This window comes from Protopterus annectens, chromosome 9.part0 (genome assembly GCF_019279795.1).
Source record: "Protopterus annectens isolate FY-2018-M chromosome 9.part0, PAN1.0, whole genome shotgun sequence".
NCBI lineage: Eukaryota > Metazoa > Chordata > Ceratodontiformes > Protopteridae > Protopterus > Protopterus annectens.
The window spans coordinates 1,319,979,870-1,320,000,213 of record NC_056743.1 but is presented as its reverse complement, the minus strand read 5'-3'; the positions used below and the strand labels follow the sequence as shown (position 1 = coordinate 1,320,000,213).

At 42.1% G+C, this 20,344-nt stretch overlaps 1 protein-coding gene across 1 annotated transcript in view; it reads left to right on the top strand.

The window, feature by feature from the left end:
* The window catches only part of VAMP8 (vesicle associated membrane protein 8), a 509,048-nt gene that overhangs the window by 467,313 nt on the left and 21,391 nt on the right, over positions 1-20,344 (top strand). The gene's annotated exons all lie outside the window — the stretch shown is intronic.

The window sequence follows — 20,344 nt, the reverse complement described above, 5'->3', positions numbered from 1 at the left end:
TTATTACTACTTAATAATATTAACACACACACACACACATATTACAGACACAGTATTACCGCACAGCACACACGTACCGCACAGACACATATGCATATTAGACACACATTATTATTACATAATACGGTCAGCATGATAATATCAATATGGATGCATTAATACTATTAATAATACACAATGCATTAATACGTATTACCGCAACGTATTAATATTAATGCACGCACTAATATTAATGCACGCATTACAGACAATGCAATATTACCAATGTGCACGTACCGCATCAATACAATGCACTGCAATTAATACGTACTGCATAATGTGTCACATCACGAATAAAATGGTCTAATAATAATAATAATAATGCAAAATGCACACTAATAATAATAATACGTAACATTATTAATAATGAATAATAACAAGATTACAATATGCATGTCATACTTACCGTACGTCACGCACACATACGCACACAGACGCACAGACACAGTGACACACGTACGCACGACACAGCACGCACATATACGTACACACACACACACATACGTACGCACACATAATATACACACATATTAATACAGTACGCATACACATATACATACGTACGTACATATATATATATATATATATATATGTATGTATATATATATATATATATATATGTATATATATATTATATGTATATGTATGTATATATACATACATACATATATGTATGTATATATACATACATACATATATTATATATACATACATGTATGTATATGTATGTATATATAATATATATATGTATGTATATGTATGTATTATTATTATTATTATATATATATGTATGTATGTATATATATTATTATTATTATTATATGTATGTGCATATATATATATTATTATTATTATATTATTACATGCATGTATATATTATTATTATAGTATGTATATATATACATATATGTATGCATATATATTATTATTATTATTATGTATGCACATATATATATATATACATACATGCAGGCAGACACACAGACACACACACACACAGCAGGCACAGCATGGATGCACGCACACACACACCACACACACAGGCATTACCGACACACACACATACATGGGTATGTACATATTAATATTATTATTATTAGCTGCAGGCACGCACACACACCAGGCAGGCAGGCATGGACACACACCCGGACCCCACGGATGCACAGAACGTGGCACCCATGGGGACATATATACACATATTATTATTATTATTATTGCATGCATATTATTATTATTATATATGCATATTATTTATATATATATATATATACATATACATATACATATATATACATGTATGCATATATGTATGTACACATATATATATATACACATATATACATATTATTACGTATGCATACATATATATATATGCATGTATATACATATGCATACACACACATATACATACACATGTATGGTTACGTGTTATATATGCGTATATATGCATATACATATGTATATATATGTATATATATACATATATATATGTATATATACGTATATATATATATATTATATGCATATATACATATTATTATTATTACGTATTGTTGTTACGTATATATTATTATTAATATAATATATTTAATAATATTATTATTACATGTATACATATTATTAATACACACATACGCACATACACGCATACACACACACATATATTACATACGTATTATTATTATTATTAATATATGTATTATTAATAATATTAATATATATGATGTATTATTATTATTATTATATTATTATTTATTATACACATAATATTAATATTACGCATAATATTAATATTACGTACGCACATTATTGATGAGTTATTATTATTATTATTATTATTATTATTGATGTATTGCATGCATGCACATAATATTAATAATATATGTATCATATTGATGATATACACACACACACATATTAATGCATGTATGTATGTATACATATATATTATTATTATTATACATGCATGTATATATACATATGCATGTATTTATGTGTATGTATATATATACATGATGTATATATATGTATATATATACATATATATATATGTATGTATATACATATATATATATATACATATATATATGCATATACACACACACACACACACATACATATACACATACACGTCATTATTATTACACATACATATACACATATTATTATTACACACATACGTCATTGCCACATACACATACACACATACATTGCCATTAGGACACAGATTAACAACAATAACACACACGCATCGACACACAATAATTAATATTAATACGTAATATCAATAATGGATACTACAGACGTACGCATACACACATACATACACACATTATTAGGACAAAATGTACAGCACATAGGACACATTGACAATATTAATGCACGCATTATTAATACCGCATTAATATTAATACGTAATGTACTGCACACATTAATAATGCAACGTACACATTACATAATAATAATACGCACGCACGCGAATTAATGCACGCATCAATAACACGCACGCACGCATCAATGCAAATGCACACACATATACACAAGGACATGCATGGACACACACAATGCACGCAATTAATCAATGACACACACAGACACGGCATGGCAGATCAATACACATAATAATATATTAATGCATTACGTACTAATATTACATAATAATATTATTACGCATGTACAAGTATTATTATTATTATTATTATTATTATTACGTACGTATTATTATTATTTATTATTATTATTACATTGTATGTATATATGTGTATATATGTATGTATGTATCTATATGTATATATATATATATGTATGTATGTATGTATGTATGCATATATATATATATATATGTATATATATATATATATATATATATATATATAGATATACGAGAGAGAGGGATATAATATGTATTTTGCTCCCCATTTGGGGGACACCTGACATCTGGGACAAGAAAAACTGATGTAATGGCGTTGGCTGCATGTTTTATACCTCTGACACACACAATATCAATACTAACAAATAATGAGATATGGGATTACACATGTGCATCTTGTCCCGATCTGTGACCAATCCTATCAATCAGACCAAAGAAAACCGACGCAACACGCTGGTCGCTAATGTCTTGACAACTCCGGTTATGGAAATGGAGGAGGACAGCAACTGACGATCTAGGACCAAAGATTTTGACGGAGGATAAGGAACACAGTTGTGCAGATTACCAAAATGTAATGATCGGGCAAATAGTGAATAAGGACTAACATCTACATTTATGGTAAATGCACAATAACTGTACTTTTTTTGTATGTTCACTCCTACCACATCTTATGTATTAATAAAATGGTTTCCTGTTATGCTCAGTATCATTAATTACATTTTCTTCAAATTTTTCTTTATCTTGTCTCAAACACTTTAATTTGTCTGTCCACATTGCTTGTCGGTTTGAAGTTTTCAAAGTCATAGTTCGACCCGTTATTCCATTTCTTATATTTTTTGTCTCTCACCTTGATCAGGTATCTTGTTCTTATGGAAATGTAGCCTCGTGAAGTTGTATGATTAGATCCTGATGTTAAACATTTTTTAATTTTTAATTTTTTACATTCAGTTTCTGTTTAAACTTTCCTATTCCTTCTGCAGTTTTCTCCCACCGAACGCCAGCTACCCAGATGTTCTTCGTTTTGTTGCAGTCATCACATTTGGGTCATCTGTTTGCAGTGGCGGTGAGCCCTGTCAGCCTGATTATCAGTTTTGATCCTGCATCGGTTGCTGTCTCACCTTCCATGACGTCAGGTAGTCAGGGGATATAAAGTACGCAGCCATATTACATCAGTTTTCTTGCCGGCGCGTTCAAGCAGAAGCCGCCAATGTAACACATGCAACAGTGAATACACTCGAACATCTACATTTATGGTAAATGTACACAACTGTACTTTTTTTGTATGTCTTTACTCCTACCACATCTTATGTATTAATAAAATGGTTTCCTGTTATGCTCAGTATCATTAATTACATTTTCTTCAAATTTTTCTTTATCTTGTCTCAAACACTTTAATTTGTCTGTCCACATTGTTTGTTTATTTCAGTTTTCAAAGTCATAGTTCGACCCGTTATTCCATTTCTTATATTTTTTGTCTCTCACCTTGATCAGGTATCTTGTTCTTATGGAAATGTAGCCTCGTGAAGTTGTATGATTAGATCCTGATGTTAAACATTTTTTTTAATTTTTTTAATTTTTTTTTACATTCAGTTTCTTGTTTAAAACTTTCCCCTATTCCTTCTGCAGTTTTCCCACTGAACGCGTCACTCCAGATGTTCTTCGTGTTTTATTGTTGCAGTCATCACATTTGGGTCATCTGCTTGCAGGTAGCCCTCAGTCAGCCTGATTATCAAAGCCTTGGATCCTGCATCGGTTGCTGTCTCACCTTCCATGACGTCAGGTAGTCAGGGGATATAAAGCATGCAGCCGATGCCATTACATCAGTCTTTCTTGCCGTAGCGCTTGCTCCTAAGCAGGCTTTTCGCTCACATGCACCTTTGCTTAAGCCCCGGACCACGACGGTTCTCACTGCTCGTTTTGTGCCGATTCAAACCTCGTACTATTCGCCGCTGCTCATTTTCGTGATCAAATATTTTGGTACTTGGTTCACCTTTATCGTGAAATGGCTTCAAGCTTTCCTGTTTAAGCCGACTACCACCACGACATTCTTCACTGTCAGTTTGTGCCGATTCAAACCCTGCATCATTCGGCCGTCAGTTCATTTCGTGATCTAAATATTTTGGTACTTGTCCAATTATCCAGAAAATGGCTCTGAAAGCCACCCGACTCACAGACCGACCAAAAAACGCAGTGTTAGTGAGATTTAACGCATAGGGTCCACAGATCCAAAGCTGGAGACTGACACTCTCATAAGCTAGTCACCAGTTTGCCAGTACACTAGTGAGGTAATTTCCCCACTTTCCCAGCCCCTGATACCCGGCTACTTTAGATAATTCGCCATTTTAGACCCATTCTGCAGCCTCTACCAAGACCCATTCTGAGTCCGTATGCTGCGTAGATGCTCTGCCAGGATACATGGGCGCAGATGTCAGCTTCATCTGATGGGAACCTGCAGGGTGGAGCCACTGGAGGCTTCTGAGGGTGTATTCAGGCCTACTGACTTGCACACATATTAAACCCATGCCATCTTCTCTCAAGGCCTAAACATCTTCTTCTTCAAGGCCCAAACTTGATCCATGCCCAGACGGACGAGACCGCATGGTCAGACCTCCCCATGCCTAACAAACAAATAAGAATGGCTGAAGACCTTATTATCAGAATCGGGGAAGCCACCCTTCCTCTCAGACCTAGGGATGGGTTTTCCTTCTGATTCTTCTGATCAGATTCTGAAATTTCTGTTTTCTGACCCTTCCTCTGGAACCTAGGGATGGGTTTTCCTTCTGATTCTTCTGATCAGATTCTGTTTCTGTTTTCTGATGACCAGGATTTGCCTTATCTACCCATTTGCCCTTATCTAGCTATGAGGATTCCTGGATGCAAACGGACTCCATTCCTCTGCTTGCCTCCAGAAGATTTCTCTTTTGTGAAACCTTGCATACTCTAGTGGAGCATTTCATGGAGGAAACCCTTTGCATACTCTTAGGGGAGTACGCTGGGAAAGGATTACTCTGACTCTGACCCAAAAAAGAGGCTTAGGGAATTCCATTTTACTCCTGCTTTAACACAGACCTTAGCTATCCCCTGTACTGTATTGGATATCAGATAATGCCTCTCTGGAATCTAGCTTGGCCCCCTGACACTTTTACCTGCTCCTGTGAAAAACCTGATAGGTAACATAGGGTACCTGACTCTCCTTCAATTTTTTTTTTGAAAACCCTACTGCAGATCCTGAGACCATTTCAATAGGGACCCAAGGTCTTTAAGGCTACTAATACAAAAACCCTACCCCTCTGAAATGGATTCCAGGAGACTTACCTCCTGCTCCCAGAAACCTGATAGGTATTACAGGTACCTGACTCTCTCAATTTTTTTTAAAACCCTAATGGATAGATGGAACATCATTAGGACAGCACTGGACTTGCAAACTTAGACATTACTGCCAAAACTTTTAACCGCCATAGTTTGCTAAGACAGACCAAGAAACAGATGATGGTGGCATATTATGGTATACACTTCTGTTTAAACTTAGAAATGGAGGTGGATTAGTGGCCTTAAAATAACAGTGATGGAAGGATGTTAAAGGATTGAAATATATGAATTTTGGGATTGCTTAAAGTTAAAGAAATGAGATTCCTGAAAGTGGTTTGGAAAATAAAGGATTAGAGGAGTCTAATGGATTGGTGTCACTGGAGTGTTACTAGGAACATGCTTTGCAATGTGGTTTTGATTCATTGAGGTGTCTTAGGCCAAGGTCACTGGGTTCATTTAAAGGCATGCTTGGCTTACGAGCACCCTGCCAGATCATGTTAAAGCTAAATTACTGGATGCCCTTTAAACCAAGACTGCCTGTTTGGCAAATGAGCAATGGTGAAGACTGGATGAAAAGATGTCAGAAAAGCCAAATGAATGCCCTTAAACTGCTAAAGACTGGTGCAAGTACAGCTAGTAGGAATGGCCCCAAGCAACTGGTCCTTTCCTGCCTCTTCAGGCCTCTCAGTCCAAACCCAGAACCAGCAGAACACTCAAGCTTCAGTCCCAAGGTACTCTAAGTCTAAGCAGTGGATGCTCCACTTCAAAGAAGGAATGAAAGGGAGATTACCCCTATGGTAAACTGTCTCAATGACTTAACTTTAAACTGTTCAAGCCCTGCTCAACTGACTGTTCTTGTATGGGGAAAGATTGCTCTGGATTTCTGCAAGTACAGCTAGTAGGCATTGGGCCCTCTAAGAATTGGTCCTTTCCCTGCCTCTTCCAGGCCTCTAGCTCCAAACTCAGAACCAGCAGAACACTCCAAGCCCAGTCCCAAGCAGTACTTACATAGCCCTGGGCAGTGGGGCTCCCACTTCCAAAAGTAGGGAGTAGAAGACTACCCCCCATGGAAACTGTCTTACCCAGGACAAATGGATTTAAATATAGTATAATGGATACAGATTCCACTTCACCTTACCAACCCCAAACGGCGTTGGCCAGGACCTACCCCCAACCAGTGGGCATAGCTCGCAAGCCCTGCTCAACTGACTGTTCTTAGAAGTTCTCTCTCTAAGGAAAGGATATTCAAGATGTCCCTGGATGAATAATGGAACCTATTACCCAGGACAAATGGGATTTTAAACATAGTTTCCTAGGATACAGATTCCACTTCCACTCCTTACCAACCCCAAACGGTTGGCTGACCCACCCCCCAAACTGTGGGCATAGCCCGCAAGTAAGTTCTCTCTTGGACAAGGAATCTAGGGCTATTCAAGATGTCCCTTTTTCCTGAGCCCAGAATAAAGAATGGGAGCAAGGTTTCTACTCAAGACTTTTCCTGGTACCCAGAAAAGACTATTCTTGGCATCCTATCCTGGACCTGTCTATCCTAAACACCTTTTTGGTAATCCCAAAATTCAAGATGCCAACTTTTCATCAGCTGCTTCCCATGCTAGGCAAAAATGCCTGGTTGGCAACACTAGATTTAAAGGAAACCTACCTGCACATCCCAATAAAGGAGTCTTGCAGAAGGTACATACACTTCAGAGCAGGCTACATGCACTATCAGATGTTCATAGTGTTTCACTGTTGCAGTCATTACAATTGGGTTATCCTGCTGGCAGGCTACCTGCAGTCGGCCTGAATTCCAAAGTCTAGGTCCGGCGTCTGTTGCTGTCTCCTCCTCCCTGACGTCAATGCGCCAGGGGTATAAAAGATGCAGCCAACGCCATTTTCTTCAGTCTTTCTTGCCGTGCAGTGCCCGAAGCAAAAGCAGTTTGCAAGTGCCGGCCGGCCGACTCCTGAGATTTTCAAGTTCGAATTTCAGATCCAAAGTCGTCATTAAAAGCTAAGTACCCCATTGGGGAAACTTTTTTTTCTTGCTCCAGACTGATGTCAGAAAGTTAATAATTGTATTTCTTGTGGGAAGCAAATACCTCATAAGGATTTTCATTCTTATTGTATTCCTTGCCTAGGCCCTGACCACAATGTTGCTAGTTGTCGGTTTTGTGCTAGATTTAACCAACGCACTATTAAGCGTCAGTTTGACTTTGCATTTCAGTACTTTGGCAGACGATTTAATTATATAATGCTGTTGGAACAGCCAACTACCGGAGTTTACAAAAAACGCAAAGAGAAAGAAAAGGACAGGCATCTGAAGTCCAAAACCGACGATGAGGCTTCTTCTTGGCCAGTCGCCGGTTCTCAGTGAGGTGCTTTTGCAGCCCCTGACAACAGCTACTTTAGAGCCACAGGCCGATACCGATTCCCACGTGGAGTCAACCAGGCCTACAGAAACTCAAGGTGTTGGACCTTCGGAAACCATTCCCTCAGATGGGTTCGGAGCCGCTGAGCAGGCATCGGCTTCTGAGGGCATTTTCAGGCCTACACAATTATATGTTAAAACAACTTCAGCTTCAAAGGCAAAAACTTAAAGCAGCTTTAAAGACAAAGAAACAAGTACAACAGCCCCATGGACAGGCTTCCATGCCTAAAAAACAGATGCTCAAAATGGCCGAAGACCTGGTTATTTTGATCAGGGGTTCTCATCCCCCTCCTGACAAGAGGCCTAGGCAAGAGATAGAATATGAATCTTCAGATCAGGTTTCCATTTCATCTGATTCCTCTTCTGATCAGCAATACTCTCTTCCTCCTTATGAGGATTCTGATGCTGAATAATCTATCCCCTCAACTTCTCCACCTGAGGATTATTCTTTTGGGGAAACACTGCATACCGTGAGGGAGCATTTCCACTGGGAGAGCCAATATTTTTCAGAATCTAAGAAAAGGCTCAGAGACTTTCTTTTACTGCCTCAGCACAGGCCCCTTGCTATTCCACCTGTGCTAGACATTGTAGATGTATTTTCAGAGTCCAGTCTGACTCCTGACTCCTTACCTCCAGCTCCTGTTAAGCCAGACAGAAACTACAGGGTTCCAGACTCCACAAAGTTCTTTTTAAAAACCCTGCTGCTGACCCAGAAACTATCTCTCAAGGTCCCAAGGGGGTCAAGGCCTCCACTGCAAAAAACCCTACCCCCTCTGACAGAGATTCCAGGGCACTGCACAGATGGGGTAAAAAGATTTACACTTCTGCTACCTTGGCTAGAAGGGCTTTAAATTGTCAGTTTCATATGCTTAAATGTCAGCAATACATAATGTCACTGCTTAAACAGAAAATGTCGACAAATTCTGAATGTGCAGAAAATAAAGAAATGCAGGATTTATTGCATGCAGCTGAACAAGTTGGAAAGCATACTTTGCAATGTGGTTTTGATTCTTTGGAGGCCTCTTTCAGAGCCGCTGTTACGGGTTCTGTCATTAGGAGGCATGCTTTGATAAAGGAACAGAATCTGCCTGATCGTGTTAAAGCAAAATTACTAGATGCTCCATTACAGCATGATACCCTGTTTGGTGTTAAAGCAGAAGAGGTATTGAAGAAAATGGAGGACAAAGCCAAATCTATGTACAGTCAAGGATTTCTTACAGTTACAGCCTCCAAGATTTAGCAGACACTGGCCTACAAAGAATTGGTCCTTTACAGTGTCAGACAGGTCACAAAGAGGCAGATACAGACGCCCTAGAGGCAGATCCCAGCCCCACGGCTCGTACAGGTCTAAACAATGGGGTGCTTCTACCTCCAAAAGCAGAGATGACAAGTTACAGCCATACAGAAAGCAGTCCCAATGACTTCCCCCTGCCAGCGCCAAGCACTTATCTACTTGCAGCTCCTTTAGGGGGAAAGCTAGCACTTTTTTCTCAAAACTGACACCTAATCACCCAGGACAAATGGGTCTTGAACATAGTGTCACAAGATTACAGGTTCCACTTTCACACCCTGCCAAGGCCAAACGGTATGCCAGACCTGCCAAAAAATCAATGGGCAGAGGCACAAAAACAAGTTACATCCCTCATGGACATGGGGGCCATTCAGCAAGTACCACAGCAAGAGCAGGGACAAGGATTTTACTCAAGACTTTTTTTGGTGCCCAGAAAGGACAAACCCTGGAGGCCAATACTGGATCTATCTATTCTAAACACATACCTGGATATTCCAAAATTCAAAATGTTGACTTTGCAACAGCTTCTGCCCATGCTGGGCAAGAAGGCTTGGCTTGTAACATTAGACCTAAAAGAAGCATACCTGCATGTCCCAATCAGACAGTCATGTGGAAGATACCTCAGATTCATAGCTGGCTCAATGCTCTACCAATTCTCTGCACTGCCCTTTAGCTTATCTACTGCGCCCAGGGTCTTCCCAAAATGCCTGGCACCCGTAATTGCATTTTGCAGACAGAGGAATACAAATATATCCTTACTTGGATGACTGCCTTATTCAAGCGGACAACAAGGACATACTACTACAGCATCTGGCGTTTGTAAAAAGATTATTAACATGCTTAGGGTACACAGTAAACGAAAAGAAATCAAAGCTTGTACCCTCTCAAGAGATAATATTCCTGGGTGCAAGCTTAAATACAACTGCCAGACAAACAAAGGCAACTGACTACTTATTTCAAAATGTTGGCAACAAACACCCAGTTAACTGCAAGAAAAATTCTGCAGGCTTTGGGCTTCATGGCATCCTGCATTCTGCTAATTCCATATGCAAGACTGCATATGAGGAAACTACAATGGTATCTAAAAAGTGTTTGGACTCAACATTGCCACAGCCTGGAAACAATAAGCCTGGAAACAATAATTACACTCATTCCCTGCCTACAACAGGAGTTTCGATGGTGGGCAAAGGCCTGTCACCACAACAAGGGGCATCCATTCACCATACCCCCAGCCAAGCAAACAATGACAACAGATGCATCAGATTATGCCTGGGGGGCCCACATGGCAGGAAGATGTATTCAGGGCTCATTGTCCGCAATCCAAATGCATCTGCATATCAATCAAAAAGAGATGCTAGCTGTTCAGAATGCCCTGACAGCCTTGAAGGATCTACTGCATCCAGGACAACTACTGATAAAGACGGACAGTACTACAGTCGTGGTACATAAACAAGCAGGGAGGCACACATTCCTACCCCCTTTGCAGACTTGCCATGACTTTGTGGGACACAGCATTGACTTACCAAGTACATCTGCAAGCACAATTCCTGCCAGGAAAGATAAATACTCTGGCAGACGAGCTAAGCAGAAACCTCATGGATCCCCACGAGTGGAAATTGGATCCATAAGTCTTCAACATAACAAGGAATTGAGGATGCCCGGACATAGATCTATTTGCCTCCCCTCACAACTGCCAATGACAGAGATTCTGCACAAGGACTTATCGCAAGCAAGCATGGAAAGTGGATGCACTATCTTTCAGCTGGAAAAACTTAACAATTTACGCCTTTCTCCCACTGCCTCTCCTCCCCAAGGTACTCCTAAAGGTCAGACAAGAGCCAAAAATGATACTGATTGCCCCAGACTGGCCCCGCCAGCACTGGTACCCAATCCTAAGGAGCTTGACTCAATGCCCAGCATGGACATTACCTCAAATTCCTCACTTACTGACCCAACAAAACAATCAGATCCTGCACAGCCAAATCAGGACCTTAAGTCTGGCAGTATGGCGCATAATGTAGCTTTTCAAAACACACCTCTCTCTAAAGCGGTTATTGGATGTTATCTTGGAGGCCAGCAGGTCCAGTACCAGAAAATCATATGCAGAAAAATGGAAGAGGTTCTGTGCTTGGAACCAGACACAAGGAATTGACATGATTGTACCAAATATCCCTCAGATTTTACAATACTTAACTGAGATGCTGGACAAAGGCCTATCCTTTTCATCAATTAAGATTCATGCTTCTGCCATTTCAGCTCATTACAATACAGAGCCAGCCACCTCTTTTTTCTCATAGATTATTAAGGCAGTACCTCAGAGGAGCCAAAAACCTGCGGCCTCCAAGGATATCACCAATGCCTGCATGGGACCTTAATTATGTCTTGGAAAAACTCACTGCCTCCTTTTGAGCCAGCCGCTACAGCGGATATAAAATTTTTATCATGGAAAACAGCTCTGGTCCTAGCAATAACCTCTGCAAGACGAGTCTCAGAGCTACAGGCACTCATGGCTGTGGAACCTTTTATCATTTTCCATCCAAATAGGGTTTCTCTAAGGACAAACCCCACTTTTATGCCTAAGGTAGTGTCCAGTGTGGCCCTCAACCAGTCTATTCATTTGCCTACCTTTTATCCAAACCCACAGAATAAGGGTGAGAAACTTCTGCATTCTTTGGACATACACAGACAGCTGTGCTTCTACTTGGACAGAACCAAAGCTTTCAGAAAGACTGAGCAATTACTGGTAGCATATGCTGCAGGATCACAAGGAAAGGTAGCATATGCTGCAGGATCACAAGGAAAGGCTATCTCAAAGCAGACTATTTCAAAGTGGATAGGTCACTGCATTCGTCTATGCTATTCTCAACATGGCAAATCTGTACCCAAGGGCATTAGGCCACATTCAACCAGAGCAGCAGTCACTTCAGCAGCCTTCCTCAGAGGAGTACCAACCAAAGACATTTTAGAGGCTGCAACCTGGAGTTCAATGCATACTTTTACAAAGCACTACCTCTTACCTCTCTACTCCAAATCCAGGGCAGGCTTTGCCACTGCAGTTCTGCAGGGCCTCATAGCCACTCTTAATTCTATTTAGTTCCAGCCACCCAACCTTAGCTTTGGGATTCAACCCAATTGTAATGACTGCAACAGTGAAAGATGATGAACATAGTACAGTTGTGTACCTACCATAAATGTAGATGTTAGCGTGTATTCACTGTTGCAGTCCAGGTTACCCACCTACCATCCCCCTTATTTTTGCTGGACCTTATCTGTTTTTCTCTATTTCTATACAACCTATGTGGTGTATTTGCTTGTAGATGAAGGAAACTTGTTACTTATTGCATGTATGCTTATTGACATATTTTTAGCCTACCCTTTTGGAGGCACCTGACATCTGGGGCAAGAAAAACTGAAGAAAATGGCATTGGCTGCATCTTTTATACCCCTGGCGCACTGACGTCAGGGAGGAGGCGACAGCAACCGACGCCGGACCTAGACTTTGGAATTCAGGCTGACTGCGGGTAGCCTGCCAGCAGGATAACCCAATTGTAATGACTGCAACAGTGAATACACTCGAACATCTACATTTATGGTAGGTACACAACTGTACTTTCTCTGCACTGCCCTTTGGCTTATCTACTGCACCCAGGGTGTTCACAAAGTGCCTAGCTCCAGTCATTGCATTTTGCAGGCAAAGAAATATTGAAATATACCCTTACCTGGATGATTGTCTAATTCAGGCAGAAAGCCAGGACATGCTATTAAATCATCTGGCATTTGTAAAGAAATTACTAACTTCTCTGGGGTACACCATAAACAAAAATAAATCACATTTGTACCCTGCCAACAAATTGTATTCCTGGGAGCAAGCTTGAATACAACTTCCCAGATGGCCTTCCTCACGCCAGAGAAACAAGTTTGTTTGATAGCCTACTTCAAACTACTGGCCACAAAGACCTGGGTATCTGCAAGGAAAACACTGCAAGCCCTGTGGTTCATAGCCTCTTGCATTCTACTAATTCCATATGCAGGACTGCATATGAGGAGACTACAATGGTATCTAAAAAAGCCTATGGTGTCAACATTCTCAGGATCTAGAATCAATGATTCCTATCATACCTTGTCTAAAGATAGAGTTCCTTTGGTGGGCGGAGGCCTGCCACCAAAACGAGGGACTGCCATTCTATCTGCCCAAACCCTAACATCAGACGCATCAGACTATGCATGGGGGCTCACTTGGCAGGGCAGTGCATTCAGGGCAAATGGAACCCAAGTCAAATACACCTGCATATCAGTCAAAAAGAAATGTTAGCTGTACAGATTGCTCTGACAACCTTCAAAGACCACATTCTTCCAGGACAATTATTGTTAAAGACAGACACCACCACTGTTATGTGGTACATAAACAAGCAGGGGGGAAACCACTCATACCCTCTCTGTAGACTAACCATGGCTCTGTGGAACACAGCCTTGAGCTACCAAGTGCACCTACAATCTCAATTCCTGCCAGGAAAGCTAAATATACTGGCAGACGACCTAAGCAGAAATCTCATGGACCCACACAAGTGGAAACTGGAACCAAAGATATTCAGCATGTTGAGAAACAAATGGGGGAGCCCAGAGACAGACATGTTTGCCTTCCCTCAGAACTGCCAGTTGGACAAATTCTGCACAAGGACTCCCCACAAACAAGCTTGGAAACTGGATGCCCTGTCCTTCACCTGGAAAAACCTATCAGTTTATGCCTTTTCCCCCTCTGCCTCTCCTCTCCAAAGTGCTACTAAAGGTCAAACAGGACAAACCAAGGACAATACTGATTGCACCAGACTGGCCACGCCAACACTGGTACCCCCTCTTGCGCAGTGTGTCACTGCTGGCACCATGGCACCTGCCTCAGACCCCTGCCCTACTGTCCCAGCAGGAGGGACAGATTCTGCACCCATAGCTTCTAACCTTGAACCTTGCAACCTGGCTAATTACCTGATCTCTCCATTACCATCCCTTAGTAAGCAAGTGATGGATATCCTCCTAGAGGCAAGGAGGCCTAGTACTAGAAAATCCTATACTGAAAAATGGAAAATATTCAGTTCCTGGAGCCAAACTCAGGGGATGGGCACAGCAGTGCCCAGTTTACCTCATATTCTTCAATACTTAACTGAGATGCTTCACAAGGGCCTTTCCTTTTCTTCCATCAAAATTCATGCCTTAGCCATTTCAGCTCATTACAATACAGAGCCACCCCTCTTCTCTCACCCATTGCTGAAGCAATTCCTCAGCGGGCCCAAAAACTTAAGACCACCCAGGAGAGCCCCTACTCCAGCCTGGGACCTTAACTTTGTATTGGAAAAGCTCACTCTACCTCCCTTTGAGCCAGCTGCAAATGCAGAGTTGAAATTCCTTTCTTGGAAAACAGCCTGCTTTCTGGCCATCACTTCGGCAAGAAGGGTGTCTGAATTACAGGCCCTCATGGCAGTGGAGCATTTCATTATCTTTCATGCTTACAGGGTGTCCCTCAGGACCAATCCTTCCTTTATGCCCAAAGTGGTATCCAGTGTGGCCTTTACTCAGTCCATTCATTTGCCAACCTTCTTTTCTAATCCATAGAACAAAGGGGAACAAATACTGCACTCCTTGGATGTGCACAGACAACTTAGATTTTACTTGGACAGGACTAAGCCTCTCAGGAAATCTGAACAGCTGCTGGTTGCATTTGCTGCAGGGGCAGAGGGGAAGGCCATTTCAAAGCAAATCATTTCTAAGTGGATAGGCCATTGCATTCATTTCTGCTATAAGCACCATGGAAAACCTACCCCACAGGGGATAAGACCACATTCAACCAGGGCTGCATCTACCTCTACAGCCTTTCTCAGAGGTGTCCCTACCAGGGACATCCTAGAAGCTGCTACCTGGAGTTCTGTTCACCAAGCATTACCACTTGCCATTTTTTTCTAAATCCAAAGCTGGCTTTGCCACTGCAGTCTTGCAGGGCCTTGTAGCTGGTCCTAATGCTATCTAATTATCTTCTCCCATCCTTAGCTTTGGGAATCTACCCAAATGTGATTACTGCAACAGTGAAACATGAAGAACATAGAACAGTTGTGTACACTTACCATAAATGTAGATGTTCGAGTGTATTCACTTTTGTAGTCCTGGTTACCTTCCCTCCAGCCCCCTGACTTCTATTGACTATACCTCTATTCTTGTTTACTATGCTTAAAAGCTTTCTGGTGTATTTGCTTTTTTGTTGGAGGTGTAACCTTGTATATAATTGCTTCCCATAATGGGGTCACTTGACATCTGGGGCAAAAAAAATTATGTAATGGCGTTGGCTGCATGCTTTATACCCCTGACTACCTGATGTCATGGAAGATTAGACAGCAACCGACGCAGGACCCAAGACTTTGATAATCAGGCCAACTGAGGGCTACCTGCAAGCAGATAACCCAAATGTGATGACTGCAGCAGTGAATACATTCGAACATCTACATTTATGGTAAGTGTATACAACTGTACTTTAGTTTTACATAGTGACATTTTTGCTCCTTTATAATATTAATGTTCTGTGCATAGGTTTAGATTTCAGTGTGGAAGAATTCTCTAGATACAAATTAACCTTTATAACCCCATGATCACTGCACATCAGTGGCGGTAAAACTTGACATGAAGTAACAGTAAATGTTCTTTGTGTTTCACTGTTGCAGTCATCACACTTTGGTTATCTGCCTGCAGTTAGCCCGAATAACAGAGTCTTGCGATTTCTGCGTTGGATACGGTCACCTCTTCCATGACATCAGGAGTCTAAAACATGCAGTTGACGCCATTACATCAGCTTTTCTTGCCGTGTTGGAGCCCAAAGCAGAAGCAATTCGCAAGTGCCGGTCGGCCGCTACGTGAAATTTACGATCCTTCAAGGATGCATCTGCAGTCATCACATATGGGTTGTCCTGCCTCAGGCAGCCCTTTGGTCGGCCGGATTCCAAAGTCTGGGTCTGGCCTCGGCTGATGTCGCACTTTCCCCGACGTCAGAGCGTCTGGGGTATAAAAGCATCAGCCGACGCCATTTTCCTCAGTCTTTCTTGCCGCGTGGTGCCCGAAGCAGAAGCAGTTCACAAGTGCCGTCGGCCAGCTCCTGTGATTCAGCTACCGAAGACTTCGAAAAAGCTAAGTACCCCGTTGGGGACTCTTTCTTGCCTCAGCCGATGTCAGATAAAGTTAATAATTGTTTAACTTGTGGGAAACAAATACCTCATAAGGATTTCCACTCTTACTGCCTCCCCTGCCTAGGCCCAGACCATGACGTCTTGGCCTGTTCAGCCTGTGCTTCCTTCAACCATCGAACTCTTAGACGTCGATCGGAGTTTGCAGAGGAATTCTTTGGGGCTAGTTTTGCTTACAAGATGCCGTCGGAGACACCGACTTCGCATTTAGTTAAACGGAAAGACAAGGACCGACACACGCCGGTCGCGGTTTCGGCTGAAACCACGGTCAGGCCTACCGCGAGTGTCTCGGTCTCGGCTGAAACAGAGTCCTTGGTACTTCCGATTACCGAAACCGCACAACCGACTACCTCGGCCCCAGAGGCCCAGGCCGAGTCTGTTATTGAATTACCTACTGAAACTGGTGTCCAGGAACCTTCCGACACCATTCCTTTAGACAAGTCTACTCCTGCATGTGGTGCAGCCAGACTGCCTGCATCCATGTCCATTAAGGCTTTCTCTAGGGCTAAAGCTGCTAAACTTACTAAAGCTTTGCCTCCCAAGGTTACCTTTCAGAGACCTTCTACTGGCTCACAGATTCTTAGCTTAGCAGAGGATCTTATCTGCTTAATTAGAGGTTCTCAACCTCATCCGGACAGGGGCTCTCAACCACCTCCAGACAAAAGGCCCAGGGTTGAGCCCTCTGACCCCCACTCCTCAGATGAGTCCACTGATGGCTCTACTCTGTCAGACCACCAGGAGGAGGCTTATTCGGCCTGCGAGGATTCTGATGCTGAAGAATCTATTCCCTCGGCCTCCCCTCCTGAAGAGTTTTCCTTTGGAGAGACATTACACTCTGAGAGAACATTTTCAATGGCAGGGTCAGGAATTCTCTGATTCTAGAAAGAGATTAAGGACCTTTTTACATTTACCTCAGCATAGGCCTTTAGCCATACCTCCGGTTTTGAATGTCATTGATGATGTGTACTCTGATGCTAGTACAGCCCCTGACTCTCTCTCCCTCCGGCTCCTGCCAAGCCTGATAGGTACTACAGGGTCCCGGACTCACATCTACACCTGTACAAGGCCCACTCTGCTGATCCAGAAACTATTTCCCAGGGCCCAAAAGGGGTTGCAGCTGCCACTGCCAGAAATCCTCTACCTTCTGAAAGGGAGTCCAGAGCTTTAGAGAGATGGGGTAAGAAAGTTTCCATGAGGGCATTAAATTGTCAATTTCATATGATACAGTACCAAGAGTATTTGTTAGATGAATTGCATAAGAAACTGTCTTCTGAACCCCTTGATCGCAAATCCCTTCAGGATCTGGTACATAACTCCCAGCAGGTTAGTAACCATTTCTTGCAGTGTGGTTATGATGCATTGGAAGCTTCATGTAGGTCAGCTATGACAGGTGCAGTTATACGTAGGCATGCCTGGCTGAAGGAACAATCTCTGCCAGACCATGTTAAAGCTAAGCTTTTGGATGCTCCTATGGAAAAGCAAAAATTATTTGGTTCCACGGCTCAAGAGGTCTTAAAGAAATTTGAAGAAAAGGCAAAATCTGTGCAAACAGTCAAAGACTTTCTGCAAGTCCAACCACCGAGATTCAGCAGAAATTGGCCTACTAAGAATTTGTCCTTTCCGGACTCAGGCAGATCTCAGAGAGGCAGGAATAGGCGTGCCAGAGGTAGAGGGCAAGCTAGAGGCTCCTACAGAGGCCGTCAGTGGCAGCCTCCCAACCAGAGAGGTAGTGCAGGAACTACAACTGCTACACTAGGACAGACTCAATGACTTTGTTTTGACTCCGCCGACCAGGTCTCAATTAGAAGCACCTTTGGGCGGAAAGCTTTCTTTATTTTCAAAAAATTGGCACAACATTACAAGAGACACATGGACACTGCAAATAATAGACAAAGGATACAGGTTCCATTTCCATACATTGCCAAAAAGAAAAGGCATGCCAGACCTGCCACCAAATCAGAGGGCAGAGGCTTTGAAACAAATTTCCAACTTAATACAAATGAAAGCTATAGAAAAGGTACCTCTTTCAGAACAAGGCCAAGGATTTTACTCCAGATTATTCCTTGTTCCAAGAAAAGAAAATCAATGGAGGCCTATTCTCGACTTGTCCGCGCTGAATACTTACCTCATTGTGCCAAAATTCAAAATGCTGACTCTACAGCAACTCCTTCCCATGCTGGGCAAGGGGTCTTGGCTGGTGACTCTAGACCTCAAGGAGGCATACCTGCATGTCCCTATCAGACAAAGTTGCAGAAGACACCTCAGATTTCTTGCAGGGTCAGAGCATTATCAATTCTCAGCATTGCCTTTTGGCTTATCTACTGCGCCCAGAGTATTCACGAAATGCCTGGCATCAGTAATTGCACACTGCAGACTTCAGGGATTCAAATTTACCCATATCTGGACGACTGCCTTATACAAGCGGACAGCAAGCAAACTTTGTTAAAGGACTTGGATTATGCCATCCACCTACTGCAGGTCTTGGGATATACAGTCAACATCCACAAATCAAGACTTGTTCCATCCCAAAGAATAACTTTTCTGGGTGCGGATCTAGACACAACCACCCAAATGGCCTTTCTCACAGAAGAAAAACAAAAACAACTACCAAATTACTTCAAGAATCTGACAAGACAAACTTGGCTGACTGCAAGGAAAATCCTGCAGGCCCTGGGTTACATGGCATCTTGCATTCTTCTGATTCCACAAGCAAGGCTGCATATGAGAAAATTACAATGGTACCTAAGGAGTTTATGGACTCAGCACAGTCACAGCCTAGAAGCTTTGATCCCACTCATTCCATGCCTTCAAAAGGAATTTCAGTGGTGGGCTCAAGCCTGCCAGTCGAACAGCGGGTTGCCCTTCAGCAAGCCAAGAGCCAACCAAACCATCACTACGGATGCTTCAGACCAAGGTTGGGGAGCACACATGGAGGGCAGATGTATCCAAGGGCTATGGTCACAAAGAGAGCTGCGCATGCACATAAACCAAAAGGAAATGCTGGCAATGATACACTCAATCGAGGCCTTCAAACTTTTTCTTCATCAAGGCCACCTACTCATAAGGACAGACAACACCACAGTTATGTGGTACATAAACAAGCAAGGAGGCACCCATTCCTACCCTCTTTGCAGACTGGCAATGAATCTATGGGAACTTTCCTTGAAACTCAATATACAGCTGCAGTCCCAGTTCGTGCCAGGAGGCACCCATTCCTACCCTCTTTGCAGACTAGCAATGAATCTATGGGAACTTTCCTTGAAACTCAATATACAGCTGCAGTCCCAGTTCGTGCCAGGGAAAGACAATATACTGGCAGACAGCTTAAGCAGAAATACCATGGATGCACACGAATGGATGCTGCACCCAGACATCTTCTTACTCATAAGACAATCCTGGGGAAGGCCGGAAAT